The following is a 20,013-nucleotide window of genomic DNA, read 5'->3' as shown; positions in this document are numbered from 1 at the left end:
TCCTGACCCTGTGTCTGTACAGCAGCTAGCTAGAGAAGGAATTAAGGGCATCCATTCATTCATTTGCATGTGGTTCAATCTGTTTTTCATGAACAAGGTATAGACAAAATCTAAGGTATAGACAACCATTCCAAAGTATTGCAAAAACTCAGGACCATCATAAATCTAAAACTACACCAAATTTGTGACCCAAGAAAGTTCAAAATGGAGTCAATCATGAATTGAGGTTTATAAGGAAGGAGGAAGTAATTGCTACTGTAAATTGAAAACAAATACTAGAATGTGCTAATTCATCACTCCTGCTTTGTTTTGCTCAGCAACCAGACCTAAAACTGAAACCTATCAACTCTGAAAAAGAAAAATCAGACTTTTAAATCGGACTTTTCCTGAGAACCCAAAACCATTTTTTAGGCATCCTAATGGACTCGGGAGCTGAAAGGAATGAGCGCTAATAAACTTGATCCAATGACAAATTTGCAACTTTCTAAAGCTCAGGTTATATAATTTCTCATTCTACATCTTTGCAGTCCACTTCACTTCTTATATCTGATGAATGTTTGATCTAGCACAGATAAAAGGATAGTTCTGACCTCCAAAATGGGTGAAAGGTTGAGGCTTTTACCCTGTAATTATTTCCTATTTTATCAGGAGAAGGCAGTCTAAAGGTACCTTCACACTGAACGATATCGCTAGCGATCCGTGACGTTGCAGCGTCCCGGCTAGCGATATCGTTGCGTTTGACAGGCAGCAGTGATCAGGATCCTGCTGTGCCATCGTTGGTCAGCGCAGAAAGTTCAGAACTTTATTTTGTCGCTGGATCTCCCGCAGACATCGCTGAATCTGCGTGTGTGACGCCGATTCAGCGATGTCTTCACTGGTAAGCAGGGTAAACATTGAGTTACTAAGCGCAGGGCCGCGCTTAGTAACCCGATGTTTACCCTGGTTACCAGCGTAAACGTAAAAAAAACCAAACAGTACATACTTACATTCTGGTGTCTGTCCTCTCCGGCGCTCTTCTTCTCTGCACTGTGTAAGCGCAGCGGCTGGAAAGCACAGCGGTGACATCACCGCTGTGCTCTGCTTTCCGGCCGGCGCTTAGTGCAGAGAAGCACAGTGCCGGGGGACAGACACCGGAATGTAAGTATGTAGTGTTTGGTTTTTTTTTACGTTTACGCTGGTAACCAGGGTAAACATCGGGTTACTAAGCGCAGCCCTGCGCTTAGTAACCCGATGTTAACCCTGATCACCAGGGGACTTCGCATAGTTGGTCGCTGGAGAGCTGTCTGTGTGACAGCTCTCCAGCGACCACACAGCGACGCTGCAGCGTCGCTAAAGGTGACGGTACCTTAAGATTTGCTGTCATGGAAACTTCCACCCTACCAATGGGTCTAAACACCCACCAAATACATTGCATAAGTTAGCCAAACATTCCAACCTTTGGTAGGATTGGCTGATCTGTTTGGAAGGGCTTTAGGAGTTTCCAATTCAAAGGCCGATCCTTTTTGCCACAGAGAGGAGCTCCTGCGTTAAGAGACTAGCAGCCACTGTCTGATGGGGAACCTGGTTCTGGCATGTTCGGCTTACAGGTATCTTAAAGGGAACCTGTCACCTGAATTTGGCGGGACTGGTTTTGGGTCATATGGGCGGAGTTTTCGGGTGTTTGATTCACCCTTTCCTTACCCGCTGGCTGCATGCTGGCTGCAATATTGGATTGAAGTTCATTCTCTGTCCTCCATAGTACACGCCTGCGCTGTGCAAGATTGCCTTGTGCAGGCGTGTACTATGGAGGACAGAGAGTGAACTTCAATCCCATATTGCAGCCAGCATGCAGCCAGCGGGTAAGGAAAGGGTGAATCAAACACCCGAAAACTCCGCCCATATGACCCAAAACCAGTCCCGCCAAATTCAGGTGACCGAGTCCCTTTAAATGTATCGCATACAAAGAGTAAATGATCCAGCTCCTTAAAAAAAAATGTCTTTATTGTCCAATAGTTAAAATATCATAGTAGGCATAATCTCTTGTGGATAACAGCATGCACAGACCATACCAGACTTTATTAACTATATGAATGGGAATGGGTGCAATATACGATTTACACACAGATTTAGTGATACTTCAATGTCATTTTTGGATCTCGATCTATGTGGTAACATAGGAAAACAGATAGTGAGCAAAACCTATAGTAAACCTCTTAAGGGCAACACAATATTGCATGCTCATAGTAGTCACCCTAAACATTCAATAAAATCTATTCGATTGGGTGAACACATTAGACTGAAAAGGAACTGCTCAAATAGAGATGATATGAATGCTGAATTTGATGCTCTACATCAGAGACTTAAAAAGCGCAAATATCCAAACTGGACTCTTGAGAGAGCTAGAGAATTGGTTTCAACCAAAAATAGAGGAGATCTAATAGAACCAAAACATGAAACAATGAAGCCAGTAAATCAATCGGAAAACAAAAAACCTTATGTCTGTCTCAATTTAATGAAATAAAAAGAGTAATTAATAAATGTTTGCCGATATTGTATGAAGATAATACATTAGCAAAAATCCTTGAGACAGGAGTCAATATAGTAGCAAGATGGGCTTCCACCATTGGTAATAGAATATCACCAGGTGCTTTTTCATCAAAACCACCTATACAAAACTGGCTTCAAACAAAAGGTTTTTATAAGCGCGGGATAAATAATTGCAAGGACGTGCATTCATGCTAATAAAACAAAAACATTTTCTAATTATAATGAGACACAAAGTTATAATATTAACCAATTTATTAACTGTAATACGAGTAATGTAGTATATAAAATTGAATGTACAACATGTCACTTAATATATATAGGATGCACTACGAGAAAACTAAAAATTTGGTTCTCAGAACATTACAGGGACATCATTAACCCTGCTGTTGTCTTTGGTCAAAAACGACTGACCTTGAACTTCAATATTCTTTAAAATATTCAAGATGCGGCTCTGAAACCCGTGGCCGACCGACCCATCTTCATTTAAGTCAATCAACCACAAGTTTCAGAACCGCATCTTGAACACCCCCCAAAAAATACCAAAGTTCAAAATAGGTCTCCCCAGACCGAAGACAACAGCAGGATTTTTAATAAAAATAACATTAACCGCAATATCTCAATGGCTTCAAAGCATTTCATAGAACAACATAATGGGAATGTATCATCCCTAAAAATATCAGGTCTGGAACACCTTATAACCTCTAAACGCGGCGGAGATGTAAAAAAGCGCTTATTAACGCGCGAAGCATTTTGTTTCAAACATTTTTATTAGAATTTTAACTCTTAACCGGGAAGGAAAGATTAGGAATGGACGGGGGGGGGGAGGGGATGGGATAAGAAGATGGGGAAAATAAACCCCTATGGCAATAGGGGGAACAGGTATCGTATAGTAGATTAGAATAAACATAATGATTTGAACTGAAATTACACAGTAGGTTATCAAAATGACAATAGGACTTTCTGTACAGATTCGGATCTTTAACTTAGGGACAAGGTACCCGAATGGTTTAAATAAGAAAAATGAATTAATGTTTAATTACTGATTGTGCTATATTTCTCTTTTTGGTGTTTTTTTTTTTTCTCTTTTCTTGGAATGTATTTTATTAAGAAACTATATACATTTTAATCATTTATTTATATTGTATTTAAAAACTTATGGTTATGTTGCAATGTAATGTAGCACACAATGATGCAGACGAATGAAGGGTTAAATCACATGTTAACCAAGAACATCCTGATTGGAGGATTGAATGTATAAAAATACCATCAGAAATCAGAAGTTTAGCTGTGAAAAAGATCCATGTAGGATTGAAACGCGTAGCTGGATCATTAGTGCCTGCTCTGTGCATAGTCATCCACAAGGGATTATGCCTACTATATTACTATATTTTAACTATTGGACAATAAAGAAATTTTTTTTTAAGGAGCTGGAACATTTACTCTTTGTATGCTGTGGATCACGCCTAGTCCTGACGGAGTTCCGAGCACCTGTGGCAGACGGTGAGCTGGCTAGGGCTTTACGCCCAAATTTTACTTTTTTGTGATCTTAAATGTATCGCCAGATTAATACATTTTATCTACTTATTTAGGAGGTATGTGCTTTAGAATAGCAGATATTTGTAAAGATAAGGTCTTAACACTAGATCAGTAGTTACTGTTATGGGATCACCCATTGCATTTGGGAACTTCAGTATAATTTTTGCCTTCTAAAATTTTTCTGCATGTCTATTATCAGGACTGTAAAATGCATGCAGTTTTTAGCTGTGTGCTTAGGGTTATTGTCTTGTTTGAAGGTTTACCTTTGGCCAAGTCTGAGGTCCAAAGCACTTTGGAAGAGGTTTTCATTTACAATATCTCTGTACTTGGCCGCATTCATGTTTCCTTCAATGTACCCAGTCGTCCTGTCCCTGCAGCAGAAAAACATCCCCATAGCATGATGCTGCTGCCACGTTTCACTGTTAGGATTGTATTGGGCAGATGATGAGCAGTGCCTGTTTTTTTTTCCACACATACTGCTTAGAATTATCACCAAAAAGGTCTATCTTTGTCTCATCAGACCAGAGAATCTTATTTCTCAGTCTGGGAGTCCTTCATGTGTGGGCTTTCATATGTCTTGCACTAAGAAGAAGCTTCCATCGGGCCACTCTGCCATAAAGGACCGAATGGTGGAGGGCTGCAGTGATAGTTGACTTTGTGGAACTTTCTCCCGTCTCCCTACTGCATCTCTAGAGCTCAGCCACAGTGATCTTGGGGTTCTTCTTTACCTCTCTCACCAAGGCTCTTCTCCCACGATTGCTCAGTTTGGCTGTACGGCCAGGTCTAGGAAGACTTCTGGTAGTCCCAAACTTCTTCCATTTAAGGATCATGGAGGCCACTGTCCTCTTAGGAACCTGCAGTACAGCATAAATTCTGTTGTAACCTTGGCCAGATCTGTGCCTTGCCACAATTCTGTCTCAGCTCCTTGGCCAGTTCCTGTGACCTTGTGATTCTCATTTGGTCTGTGAGATCTTATATAGACAGGTGTGTGCCTTTCCAAATCAACTCCTATCAGTTTCATTAAACACAGCTGGACTCCAATGAAGGAGTAGAACCAACTCAAGGAGGATCACAAGGAAATGGACAGCATGTGACTTAGAATGTCTGAGCAAAGGCTCTGAATACTTATGACCATGTGACATTTCAGTTTTTCTTTTAATAAATTTGCAAAAATATCTACATTTCTGTTTTGTTTGTCAAGATGGGGTGGAGAGCGTACATTAATGAGAACAAAATTAACTTTTTGAATTTACCAAATGGCTGCAATGAAACAGAGTGAAAAATGTAAAGGGGTCTGAATACTTTCCGTACCCACTGGTGGAAACAGGAACACATGGGCTACTTGCACAGTGAACAAGTCTGTAGGATCATGTTCACACACCACCAAGAAACCTGAAGACACAAAAGAGAATAGTAAAACCAAAAACACTCAGTTTGAAAAAATGTTGCAGTAATCCGCAAGTGCTAGTAAAAGATGTAAAAAACAGGGTATTTGGTTGATACGTTTTTTGCAAAAAATGTATACTAAGCTGCTCTACCAATCTTCACGGTATACCCTTATCAGAGCAGTCCTAACTAATGTATGCAATCCCTATCTGATGTATTTAAAAACCTGATCATCTGTATATAACCTGTGTGAACAGGGTTCAGAGAGGAAAAATCCATGTGTGCATACAGGGTAGAACAGCTATGACTTGTTCACTGTGCAAGTAGCCCATGTGTTCCTGTTTCCATAATTGTTCTCTTGTGTCTACAAGACTGGGGAGTTCCACCACTCCTCTTGGGCTATCTGCACAATAGCTGTTCTACCCTGTATGCACACATGGATTTTTCCTCTCTGAACCCTGTTCACACAGGTTATATACAGATGATCAGGTTTTTAAATACATCAGATAGGGATTGCATACATTAGTTAGGACTGCTCTGATAAGGGTATACCGTGAAGATTGGTAGAGCAGCTTAGTATACATTTTTTGCAAAAAACGTATCAACCAAATACCCTGTTTTTTACATCTTTTACTAGCACTTGCGGATTACTGCAACATTTTTTCAAACTGAGTGTTTTTGGTTTTACTATTCTCTTTTGTGTCTTCAGGTTTCTTGGTGGTGTGTGAACATGATCCTACAGACTTGTTCACTGTGCAAGTAGCCCATGTGTTCCTGTTTCCATAATTGTTCTCTTGTGTCTACAAGACTGGGGAGTTCCACCACTCCTCTTGGGCTATCTGCACAATAGCTGTTCTACCCTGTATGCACACATGGATTTTTCCTCTCTGAACCCTGTTCACACAGGTTATATACAGATGATCAGGTTTTTAAATACATCAGATAGGGATTGCATACATTAGTTAGGACTGCTCTGATAAGGGTATACCGTGAAGATTGGTAGAGCAGCTTAGTATACATTTTTTGCATAAAACGTATCAACCAAATACCCTGTTTTTTACATCTTTTACTAGCACTTGCGGATTACTGCAACATTTTTTCAAACTGAGTGTTTTTGGTTTTACTATTCTCTTTTGTGTCTTCAGGTTTCTTGGTGGTGTGTGAACATGATCCTACAGACTTGTTCACTGTGCAAGTAGCCCATGTGTTCCTGTTTCCATAATTGTTCTCTTGTGTCTACAAGACTGGGGAGTTCCACCACTCCTCTTGGGCTATCTGCACAATAGCTGTTCTACCCTGTATGCACACATGGATTTTTCCTCTCTGAACCCTGTTCACACAGGTTATATACAGATGATCAGGTTTTTAAATACATCAGATAGGGATTGCATACATTAGTTAGGACTGCTCTGATAAGGGTATACCGTGAAGATTGGTAGAGCAGCTTAGTATACATTTTTTGCAAAAAACGTATCAACCAAATACCCTGTTTTTTACATCTTTTACTAGCACTTGCGGATTACTGCAACATTTTTTCAAACTGAGTGTTTTTGGTTTTACTATTCTCTTTTGTGTCTTCAGGTTTCTTGGTGGTGTGTGAACATGATCCTACAGACTTGTTCACTGTGCAAGTAGCCCATGTGTTCCTGTTTCCATAATTGTTCTCTTGTGTCTACAAGACTGGGGAGTTCCACCACTCCTCTTGGGCTATCTGCACAATAGCTGTTCTACCCTGTATGCACACATGGATTTTTCCTCTCTGAACCCTGTTCACACAGGTTATATACAGATGATCAGGTTTTTAAATACATCAGATAGGGATTGCATACATTAGTTAGGACTGCTCTGATAAGGGTATACCGTGAAGATTGGTAGAGCAGCTTAGTATACATTTTTTGCAAAAAACGTATCAACCAAATACCCTGTTTTTTACATCTTTTACTAGCACTTGCGGATTACTGCAACATTTTTTCAAACTGAGTGTTTTTGGTTTTACTATTCTCTTTTGTGTCTTCAGGTTTCTTGGTGGTGTGTGAACATGATCCTACAGACTTGTTCACTGTGCAAGTAGCCCATGTGTTCCTGTTTCCATAATTGTTCTCTTGTGTCTACAAGACTGGGGAGTTCCACCACTCCTCTTGGGCTATCTGCACAATAGCTGTTCTACCCTGTATGCACACATGGATTTTTCCTCTCTGAACCCTGTTCACACAGGTTATATACAGATGATCAGGTTTTTAAATACATCAGATAGGGATTGCATACATTAGTTAGGACTGCTCTGATAAGGGTATACCGTGAAGATTGGTAGAGCAGCTTAGTATACATTTTTTGCAAAAAACGTATCAATCAAATACCCTGTTTTTTACATCTTTTACTAGCACTTGCGGATTACTGCAACATTTTTTCAAACTGAGTGTTTTTGGTTTTACTATTCTCTTTTGTGTCTTTCCGTACCCACTGTATAGTTTTCTTAAATGGAAAAATACCTTTAAATTCAGTTAAAATAGATTAGTTCAAAATGGAAAACTTATTTTACAGTATACTGTACTGGTGACATTCCCTTTTTTGCATCACTTGATTACAGATAGGACATGTTGTTATTATAATTATAATAATCTGGTTTACAATTCCTTCACCCCATTACACTTGCATGTTGTGGAGAGGTGTTTTTTAGTAGATGGTAACACTGAAAAATTGTATGTTTCTTGGGCCACTTCAGAGAGCTGTATTGTACATCAGTACATATAAACCAATATCAAGAATGGAGTCTATGGAGACAAAGTATAACAAAAATACGTTCACCTTTCCTGCTTTTTTGGACCCATTCCTGGTTTTGACTTGCTAATGGTATGTTCATGCAACATTTAAATGTGTATTTGCCATGGGAACAATCCAAGTCTCATTTATGTTGTTTTTTTTTTTTTTTACAGATTACAGCCAGATCATTAGTGCTAATAGGTCTAATCTAGATATTTTAGAGGAATGTGTAAGTCTAACATGGATTTAGACTAGGTGAAAAGCCCAATATAAACCTATGTCCCTTAATGTTACAAAATACTGACCAACATATTACAATATCAAAGTGACCTTGCTATTGTCATGGTGTAAGGATACAGCAGGCACATAAGATGCAGTAACGGAACGTAGTCAGAGCAAAGGTTATCAGGGGATTTAATTCTACAGTGGATACTCCAGGCAGGGAAAAGTAGAGGGACATTTTCTGAATACAAATTACTGCAACTTGGAACACGGTAGTCAAACAAGTAACTGAGACAATACATTCAGAGGAAATAGACTTCTCAATCCGACGCAGTCTTCAGTGTATTCGCTGGGTGTAAACGGTGGCGCCAAGGCAATGGCGCTGTGGAAATTCAGCGCTGTCCTGGAGAGGATGGCATCCTGGGTCCTGGAGAAGATGTTGTCTTGGGTCCTGTTGTGAGCGATGTTTCTTTATGGTCCTGATGCCGGCTTTGGGTCCGGAAGGAGAAGGAATACACAAGGCAATGTCTCTGTCCTGCACAGCGGTTTCCCCTATGTGGTGTCTGTTTAGAAGCTTAACAGGATAAGGTTCACAATGGGTGGTACGACTCTCTGGTCTGTGTGGGCGCGAGGCTATGTCCCATACACTGGCCCTTTGTCAGCGGTGTTGGCACATGGCCCTCATGGCGGTCTCCGTTTATCGCCCTCTGGCCTTCATCTTAGGCTACTTTCACACTAGCATCGGCCCGTCGCAGTGTGTCGGGCCGACGTACCGACGCATCCTGTGATAGCGCCACACAACGGGGGCAGCGGATGCATTATTACAACGCATCCGCTGCCCCATTGTGAGTTGCGGGGAGGAGGGGGCGGAGTTCCGGCCGCGCATGCGTGGTCGGAAATGGCGGACACAACGCACCAAAATACGTTACAAGGAACTTTTTTGGGTCCGACGCAACACAACGCAACGTCGCACGACGGTTGCGACGTGTGGCAATGCGTCGCCAATAAAAGCCTATGGAGAAAAAACGCATCCAGCAGACAACTTTGCAGGATACGTTTTTTCTGCACAATGACGCATTGCGACGTGCGTCAAACGACGCTAGTGTGAAAGTAGCCTTAGGCCTGCTCTCTCACGATACTCCGCGTTAGGAGCACCTACACTGACCTCGTGCACTGCACTTACACCGCCGTAACTGTCAGATTACTCGCATGCTGCAATTCCCTAAGCTTAGCTACGCCCTCTTTTCTCAACTGCTGAGAACAGTCCAGGGCCTTATGCTTTCCCCCTGCAACATAGGTGACAACCCCAACGGTTAGGGACTTGCCACGGAGGAAGCACGCCTAGCTGGGTTCTTCTCCTTACAGTATTATCATTTCTTGAATTTGTCTTAAACAGACCTTATGTCCTTCACTATCACTACTAGATCAACCCCTTGTGATACCCCACACTTGGTCCCGATAAAATAAAAGGCCTATATTCACCTGTGCTGACACTGTTCCCGTGGTGTTGGCACTCTCTCCCTGGGGCTCTCGTGTATTTGTTGTGACACATGACCCCGGCACCCAATCAGCGTTGGCGTCACTGTCTCTGCCTTCGGACAAGTTGAACACGAAGAGGAAGTCCAGGCTGCCGCTGATCTCGGACTTCCTCTTCATGTTCAATTTGTCTGAAGACGATGACTGTGACGCCAACGCTGATTGGGTGCCGATGCCACGTGTCTCAACAACTGCACATGATCCCCGGGGAGAGTGAGTGCAGACACCAGGGGAACGGCACCCGCACAGGAGGAGAGTATAAGCTTTTTTTATTTTATCTGGGCCAAGCGTGGGGTATGAAAAGGGGTTGTCCAAGTTATTCTTTAGCTGTGAGTTTTTTTTTTTTTTTTTTAGAAGTAATATGTTACCAGACTATGGTATGTCTTCTCCCTAACATTTGCTTGGATATAGACTTAGAGTATACTTGTATATGTATTTACAGAAGGATAAAGGTGGGGGGTTGCTGAAACTGCTGTTTTGATGAATAGCTTCTGCTTCAGTGAGCTTCCGTTACAACAACATGTGATTTTTACACAAGAATTCCAAGTTTCTGTATTCCGTATCTGTTGACATTCCCTTGTGGAAGTGCTAGCATTCCTATGCAAAGTTATAAGTTTCCCTGCACATTGATGTCCACTACATTTTATATCAGACACCATACAATTTGAATTACATTTTTTAATCCAAAGACATAAAAGCAGGAGTGAGCAATTCATTTTCCCAAGGAGTCACTTGAGAGACTGTGACTGTTGTGGAGGGCTGAACCAATAGGCTGAAATTAATTCTGCTCAATATTAATAACATATTGTATCTCTTAATATTGAGCAGAATTAACTATGATGACATACCCCTATTCCCACAGTATGAGCCCACACACAGCCCTCTATACACAGTGTGAGCAGCCACATAGCCCCTATATACCATTTGATACCACACACAGCCCCCATTATGAGCTTGTACACAGCACCCAATATGCCATATAAGCCCAACAGTCAACTGTATACCGTAAAAGCCCATACACAGCACCCTACATAGTTTGAGCCCCCATATATCCCCTCTATATAAAGTATGAGCCTCCACATAGCTCTGTGTAGTGTGAGCAACCATATAGCCTCTCTATATACAATATAAGCCCTCTCATAGCCCCCTGCATACATTGAGCCCCACATAACCCTGTACATACAGTATGAGAACCCAGATAGTCACTCCATATACATTATGAACCCTCCCATATCCCCTATACACAGTATGAGCCCCCACCTAGCCTCTCTATATACAATGTGTCCTCACATAGCTCCTTATATTCAACATAAGCCCTTACACATCCTCCTACATACAGTATGGGCCCCAACATATTCTCCTACATACTTTATGGGCCCCGTATAGCCTTTCTATATACAGTGAGACAACGCATGCTTCTTAAATACAGTACGAGCCCCCACATAATCTGCTAAATATAGTGGGCCCCCTCATAGCTCCCTGTATACAGTATGAGCACCCACATAGACCCCTGTATATGAGCTTCCACATAGCCTCGCTATATATGAGATACCACATAACCGCTATGTATAGTTTTGAGCCTGCACATAGCCTCTCCTATATACACTGTGTTCCAAATTATTATGCAAATGATATTTTTCTCGGATTTTCCTAAATGTTCGGTGCAAATGACAGTCTAATAAAAGACATCACCCGTTAGATTATACATCAAATTTTATTGAAGAAACCTCCCAATGATAACAGTATAATCTCCAAAATAAATAAAAACTCAAAATGCACTGTTCCAAATTATTAGGCACAGTAGAATTTCTATACATTTGATATGTTTTAAAGAACTGAAAATGCTCATTTGTGGAATTTGCAGCATTAGGAGTTCACATTCACTGAACAAAACAGCTATTTAACTCCAAAACCTCCAAACAGGCCAAGTTACATGTTAACATAGGACCCCTTCTTTGATATCACCTTCACAATTCTTGCATCCATTGAACTTGAGTTTTTGGAGAGTTTCTGCTTGTATTTCTTTGCATGAAGTCAGAATAGCCTCCCAGAGCCGCTGTTTTTATGTGAACTGCCTCCCACCCTCATAGATCTTTTGCTTGATGATACTCCAAAGGTTCTCTATAGGGTTGAGGTCAGGAGAAGATGGTGGCCACACCATGAGTTTATTTCCTTTATGCCCATAGCAGCCAATGACTCAGAGGTATTCTTTGCAGCATGAGATGGTGCATTGTCATGCATGAAGATGATTTTGCTCCTGAAGGCACATTTCTGCTTTTTAGACCATGGAAGAAAGTTGTCAGTCAGAAACTCTAAATACTTTGCAGAGGTCATTTTCACACCTTTAGGAACCTTTAAAGCGTCCTACCAGCTGTTTCCCCGTGATTCTGGCCCAAAATGTGACTCCTCCACCTCCTTGCTGACGTCGCTGCCTTGTTGGGACATGGTGGCAATCCACCAAACATCCACTACTCCATCCATCTGGACCATCCAGGGTTGCTTGACACTCATCAGTAAACAAGACTATTTGGAAATTAGTGTTCATGTATGTCTGGGCCCACTTTAACCATTTCTGCTTGTGAACACTGTTTAAGGGTGGCTGAATATTAGGTTTATTCACCACAGCAAGCCATTAAAGGATCCTACACCTTGAGGTTCGAGGGACTCCAGAGGCACCAGCAGCTTCAAATAACTGTTTGCTGCTTTGTAATGGTATTTTGGCAGCTGCTCTCTTAGGCTTGGTTCCCATTGCGTTAATGGGAAAGCGCTAACGGACAGCGTTGCACGGCGAAATTAACGCCGTGCAACGCATCCGTTAGCGCGCCCATTCACGGCAATGGGAACGCGCAGCACTAGCGCGTGCCATGTTCGGCACGCGCTAGCGACGCGCCGGTGTTTCCTGGCGCGCCGCGGACGCTGCTCGCAGCATCCGAGGCGCGCCCGCGGTCCGTTCCCCGCTCTCGCAGGTCGGGGATCAGTGAGAGCGGGGACGTTACCGCGACCCCGGGACGCGGCCACATTAAAAACATTGCGTTAGCGCAACCCGCTAGCGCTAAACGGGTTGCACTAACGCAATGTGACCCTAGCCTTAGGCTATGTGCACACGTTGCGGATTAGGCTTAGGAATTTCTGGTGCGGATTCTGCCTCTCCTGGCAGAAAACGCACCTGCGGATTTGTTGCGTTTTTTTGTGCGGTTCCGCAGCGTTTTTGTGAGTTTTTGCTGCGGTTTTCTTGCGGAATTGCTGCGGTTTTTACCCCTGCGGTTTTCTATAATGTAATGGGTACAAAAACGCTGCAGATCCACAAAGAAGTGACATGCTACTTCTTTTAAACCGCAGCGTTTCCGCAGCGGATTTTCCGCAAAGTGTGCACAGCATTTTTTTTTCTCATTGATTTACATTATACTGTAAATCAATTGCGGATCTGCAGCGTTTCTGCACCTCAAAAAACGCTGCGGATCCGCAACGTGTGCACGTACCCTTAATCCCATGAATTTGTCTGGCAGAAACCTTCCTCATTATGCCTTTATCTGCATGAACTCTGTCTGTGCTGTTTCAGTCACAAATCTCTTCACAGTATGATGACCACTCTTAAGTTTTTGTGGAATATCTAATGTTTTCATACCTTGTCCAAAGCATTGCACTATTTAATGCTTTTCAGCAGAAGAGAGATCCTTTTTAGTTCCCATATTACTTGAAACCTATGACCTGCTTAATAATGTGCAACATCATTTATAAGTAGTTTTCCTTTAATTAGAATCACCTGGAAAACTAATTATCGCATGTGTTTAAGATTGATTTCAGTGATCCATTGAGCCCTGACACAATACCATTCATGAGTTTATTTGAAAAACAAAACAATTAAATCTTTGACACTTAAATCCAGTTTGCATAATTTGGAACACAGTGTACAACATGAGCCATCGCATAGCCTCCTATATACCTGCAAACATACCATACACATATGAAGAAAACAACACAAACTCAACTCGCTCCCGTTTCTCCCAGCGCTCTACTCCTGTCTCTGGTGAACTGACATCCCACACAGCCGATTGTAATGCCGATGTGTTTGTGCCTTGGTTCCCCGGTGTTATTCTGCATGTCTGTGCTCTTACCCTTTGCTCCTTTCCCGCTAATCAGCTGAGATACTATCTGTTACTTGTATCGATGCTGCTCAATTCCGTGCTCTGCTGCGTAGCGGTACATGTGTTGTAGAGTCTTTGCTCCACTGCATGAACACCCGTGTGTGCGGTCCCTGGCTGCCGCTGTGGAAGCTATCCGCGGGTTGTGAGATCCTCTGCTGCTGGTGCATGACTTTACACATACGTCAAGGCTTGCAGCCACTGCCAGGTACCCTAGGCCTCAGTTCGTGTGCTGGCTATGCTGTACTGGTTTCTGTCTGCTTAGGGTATGCGCGGCCACACCTTTCCCGCTTTTTATAGGGGCAGTGTGTGTGCTTCAATTGCTGTCCCCAGCCTATTGCCTATTTCTGAACATAGCCATTGTGTTTGGTCCACCATGTTGCTCCTGGACTGCCTTGCTTTCAGCTCTAGGAAACCTGATGCCTTTGTGTCTGGACCTGTCCTATGTGTTGGAACCAAAGTCCTTGCCCTTGAATGTGGATTCCTGCTGTGTGATATTCTTGAAGTCCTTCTGTGTCTTTAAGTCTGGTGTTCCTTCTGAGCGTCTACTACGCTGTGCTCAGTCTGCTATGCGGTGCTGCCTCCGTCCAGCTCTGGTCAGATCCTGCGGTGCTTGCACCATACCGCTTGAGTTCTTTTCTAGGTTGTCTGGTGCCTGAAGCCCAACGATTGGTGCCTGGAGTCTTCCCTGATGTTCAGTCGGTGTCCCTGATGTTTCCTGACTGGATCTGTGTCTGTTGTCCAGAGTCCAGATGTCCTGCCATTGTCCTAGATGTCCAGCCTGTGTCCAGATATACAGTCCAATGTCCAGTCGGTGTTTGTCAGTTCCACTCATGCTCCTGGACGGGCTCCTCCTCCGTGTTTCTGGGAAGTCTCTATAGTCTACTCGTGTTCCTCAGTGACGGCTCTGCCTGTGTTTCCCGGATCTGACCAGCCGATGTCTTCAGCTGCCATGTCGGTGTTCCTGGACCTGTGCTATCCATGTCTTGCCTGTCCTGATGTCCTGCCTGTTCCCAGGGGTCCATCCTGTGATGACGTCTGTCCAAGGGCGGTGTCTGATGTTCTCCTGTGACTGAGCTATGCCTGAGAGGTTCTCCTAATATGCCCGTGCTAGATGACCCTGGACTGCATCAACCCATGATGACCTCTTGCCATCGTCTGACGTTTGCAGACCTGTGATGTTCACTCTTCCTTGATGTGCAGAATCGGGAGCCTGGCATTGTAATGTCTTGTGTTCTGTATCGTGACTTTGTTAGTAAACTTTGTTTCTTCATACCTAAAGTTGTGCGGTGTCATCTAGTCCTGCATGTCACCACCTTGCCCACATGCTCAGCTGCCACAGACCCCGGTCACTGCCCTTTCTTAGTCCGGGTAGGCCCGGGTCCCCCTCTGTGGTCCAGTTGGTCTATATTCTCTTACCACCTGGAATGAACGCTCCACGTCGTCATGGCCTGGCAACGTGGGAGCATAAGATAATTAAACTAAGCCGCGTTCCATCTTCCGATCGTGACACCGATGCTATGTGCAGAGTGTCTGCCTACTTAGTCGCACATTGTGATTGGTGGAAGGAGCTTGCGGCTCGATTTTCTATCAATATATTCACTGCTGTATGCATCCTGCAATCCTCCGCATCAATCTGTGCAGCCCTGCATAAAGCAGGGCTGTGGAGTCAGACTCAGAGACCATTTTGGTATAAAATGGACTGACTTCAACTCCTAAAATATATAATAAATTGGGTACAGTAGTTCAATGCAGTTTGTGGGGAATATTTTTTTCATAAGAATTTGGGAAAGTTATGAAATTGTGGCACCCCTAGGGGTATTTGCCACAAAAATAGTTACTGACAGTAAATACAAATATTAAAATAGCAAGACTGCACTACCACCTCCGGCCAGAAGGGGGAGCTCCAGAGACTCCCCTTGATCCATTCTGGCCTGAGAGAAGAGTTGGCAGTTGGGCTAAGGAGCTGAAAGTGAGAGGTCATACAGTTGAATCTCTAACAGCCCTGTGACTGTTTCCAGGCCTAAATCACCAGCCTGAGAAGAGGGATAGAGAAAAAGGACATTGTGAGAACCGGGTAGCATTAATCACTACCCAGAACAGGCGCAAAGACGGATACCGGATCCGTGGCTGTATTCATTATATATAATACAGCAACCGGAAAAACGTGAGGTGATATCAGCTTCACTAGGGCCGGACGCAGCAACAGACACAGAGTTCAGCGGTAATCCCGGAGGGGGTAAGCCGATAAAAGGACTCGGGTTGCCCGTCGAACCAGGACCCGGAGGGGACAGATTGGGCCGGCAGCCAGTTCACATACAGCAGCAGGGCCACACAGAAATTGCGCACAATAAGAGGCGAAGACCCCAGCAGGGTCAAAGTAACTCAGAGTTCCCATACAGACTCCGGTGACAGGACTGGTTGTAAATCCTTTGATGTTAAAGTAAACTGGTTAAACGTTTCAGTGCCTCAGTCTTTCATTTGGACAATAGCCATCTATCCAGGATCGGGATCGTCACCGCTGGGAGAACCTGCTGCTGATCAAGTAAGTGTCTGTCCCCTCACGATACCCCTTACACTGTGCATCGCCTGAGGCCACAGCACCGGGTCAAGCCACCCGTGACATCCCCCTCAAGAGACAGACCCCATTGGTCCGGTGCTGGGCATCCCGGTCTCCTGGGCGTTACAAAATGTCCTATAAATGTCTGTCCTATTTCTGTTCTAAGGTCTAGACTAATGAGATGAATCTGTGCTGCGATTTATGTTCATAAGTAATGAAGCTCCTCCTGTACAGATAAGGGGAAAAAATTACAAACACACAGGGAAGGAATGCCTGTATTCATCTCAGAACTTTTGGAGTGAACAGGAAAGCAGGATTAACCCCTTTACCCCCAAGGGTGGTTTGCACGTTAATGACCAGGCCAATTTTTACAATTCTGACCACTGTCCCTTTATGAGGTTATAACTCTGGAACGCTTCAACGGATTCCGGTGATTTTGACATTGTTTTCTGGTGACATATTTTACTTCATGATATTGGTAAAATTTATTTGATATTACCTGCATTTATTTGTGAAAAAAATGAAAAATTTGGCAAAAATTTTGAAAATTTTGCAATTTTCCAACTTTGAATTTTTATGCAATTAAATCAGAGATATGTCACACAAAATACTTAATAAGTACCATTTCTCACATGTCTACTTTACACCACCACAATTTTGGAACCAAAATTTTTTTTGATAGGGAGTTATAAGGGTTAAAAGTTGACCAGCAATTTCTCATTTTTACAACACCAGTTTGTTTTAAGGACCACATCTCATTTGAAGTCATTTTGAGTGGTCTATATCAGAGGTCCCCAACTCCAGTCCTCAAGGCCCACCAACAGGTCATGTTTTCAGGATTTCCTTAGTTTTGCCCAGGTAATAATTGCATCACCTGTGCAATGCAAAGGAAATCCTGAAAACATGACCTGTTGGTGGGCCTTGAGGACTGGAGTTGGGGACCTCTGGTCTATATGATAGAAAATAACCAAGTGTGACACCATTCTAAAAACAGCACCTCTCAAGGTGCTCAAAACCACATTCAAGAAGTTTATTAACCCTTCAGGTGTTTCACAGGAATTTTTGGAATGTTTAAATAAAAATTAACATTTAACTTTTTTTCTCAAAAATTTATTTCAGCTCCAATTCCTTTTATTTTACCAAGGGTAACGGGAGAAAATCAACGCCAAAAGTTGTTGTACAATTTGGCCTGAGTACGCCGATACCCCATATGTGAGGGTAAAACACTGTTTGGGCGCATGGCAGAGCTCGGAAGCGAAGGAGCGCCATTTGACTTTCAATGCAAAATTGACTGGAATCAAGATGGGACGCCATGTTGCGTTTGGAGAGCCCCTGATGTGACTGAACATTGAAACCCCCCACAAGTGACACCATTTTGGAAAGTAGACACCCTAAGGAACTTATCTAGATGTGTGGTGAGCACTTTGACTCATTAAGTGATTCACAGAAGTTTATAATGCAGAGCCGTAAAAATAAAAAAATATTTTTTCACAAAAATGATCTTTTCGCCCCCAATTTTTTATTTTTCCAAGGGTAACAGTTGAAATTGGACACCAAAAGTTGTTGTCCAATTTGTCCTGAGCACGCTGATACCCCATATGTGGGGGGGGGGGAACCACCGTTTGGGCGCATGGGAGGGCTCGAAAGGGAAGGAGCGCCATTTGGAATGCAGACTTAGATGGAATGGTCTGCAGGCGTCACATTGCGTTTGCAGAGCCCCTAATGTACCTAAACAGTAGAAACCCCCCACAAGTGACACCATTTTGGAAACTAGACCCCCCAAGGAACTTATCTAGATGTGTTGTGAGAACTTTGAGCCCCCAAGTGTTTCACTACAGTTTATAACGCAGAGCCATGAAAAATTGTTTCCACAAAAATTATTTTTTAGCCCCCAGTTTTGTATTTTCCCAAGGGTAACAGGAGAAATTAGACCTCAAAAGTTGTTGTCCAATGTGTCCTGAGTACGCTGATACCCCATATGTTGGGGTAAACCCCTGTTTAGGCGCACGGGAGAGCTCAGAAGGGAAGGAGCGTTGTTTTACTTTTTCAACGCAGAATTGGCTGGAATTGAGATTGGACACCATGTCACGTTTGGAGAGCCCCTGATGTGCCTAAACAGTGGAAACCCCCCAATTATAACTGAAACCCTAATCCAAACACACCCCTAACCCTATTCCAAACGGTAACCCTAACCACACCCCTAACCCTGACACTCCCCTAACCCTAATCCCAACCCTATTCCCACCCTTAAATGTAATGCAAACCTTAACCCTAACTTTAGCCCCAACCCTAACTGTAGCCTTAGCCCTAACCCTAATGGGAAAATGGAAATAAATACATTTTTTTAATTTTTCCCTAAGGGGGTGATGAAGGGGGGTTTGATTTACTTTTATAGCGTTTTTTTAGCGGATTTTTATGATTGGCAGCCGTCACACACTGAAAGACGCTTTTTATTTCAAAAAAATATTTTTTGCGTTACCACATTTTGAGAGCTATAATTTTTCCATATTTGGGTCCACAGAGTCATGTGAGGTCTTGTTTTTTGCGGGACGAGTTGACGTTTTTATTGGTAACATTTTTGGGCACGTGACATTTTTTTGATCGCTTTTTATTCTGATTTTTGTGAGGCAGAATGACCAAAAGCCAGCTAACCCTAACTGTAGCCTTAGCCCTAACCCTAACCCTAATGGGAAAATGGAAATAAATACATTTTTTTAATTTTTCCCTAAGGGGGTGATGAAGGGGGGTTTGATTTACTTTTATAGCGTTTTTTTAGCGGATTTTTATGATTGGCAGCCGTCACACACTGAAAGACGCTTTTTATTTCAAAAAATATTTTTTGCGTTACCACATTTTGAGAGCTATAATTTTTCCATATTTGGGTCCACAGAGTCATGTGAGGTCTTGTTTTTTGCGGGACGAGTTGACGTTTTTATTGGTAACATTTTTGGCCACGTGACATTTTTTTGATCGCTTTTTATTCTGATTTTTGTGAGGCAGAATGACCAAAAGCCAGCTATTCATGAATTTCTTTTGGGGGAGGAGTTTATACCGTTCCGCGTTTGGTAAAATGGATAAAGCAGTTTTATTCTTCGGGTCAGTACGATTACAGCAATACCTCATTTATATCATTTTTTTGTGTTTTGGCGCTTTTATACGATAAAAACTTTTATAGAAAAAATAATTATTTTTGCATCGCTTTATTCTGAGGACTATAACTTTATTTTTTCTTTGACGCTGTATGGCGGCTCATTTTTTGCGGGACAAGATTAGGTTTTCAGCGGTACCATGGTTATTTATATCCATCTTTTTGATCACGTGTTATTCCACTTTTTGTTTTGCGGT

Source organism: Ranitomeya imitator, chromosome 3, assembly GCF_032444005.1.
Source record: "Ranitomeya imitator isolate aRanImi1 chromosome 3, aRanImi1.pri, whole genome shotgun sequence".
Lineage (NCBI taxonomy): Eukaryota > Metazoa > Chordata > Amphibia > Anura > Dendrobatidae > Ranitomeya > Ranitomeya imitator.
This window is presented reverse-complemented; position numbering follows the sequence as displayed.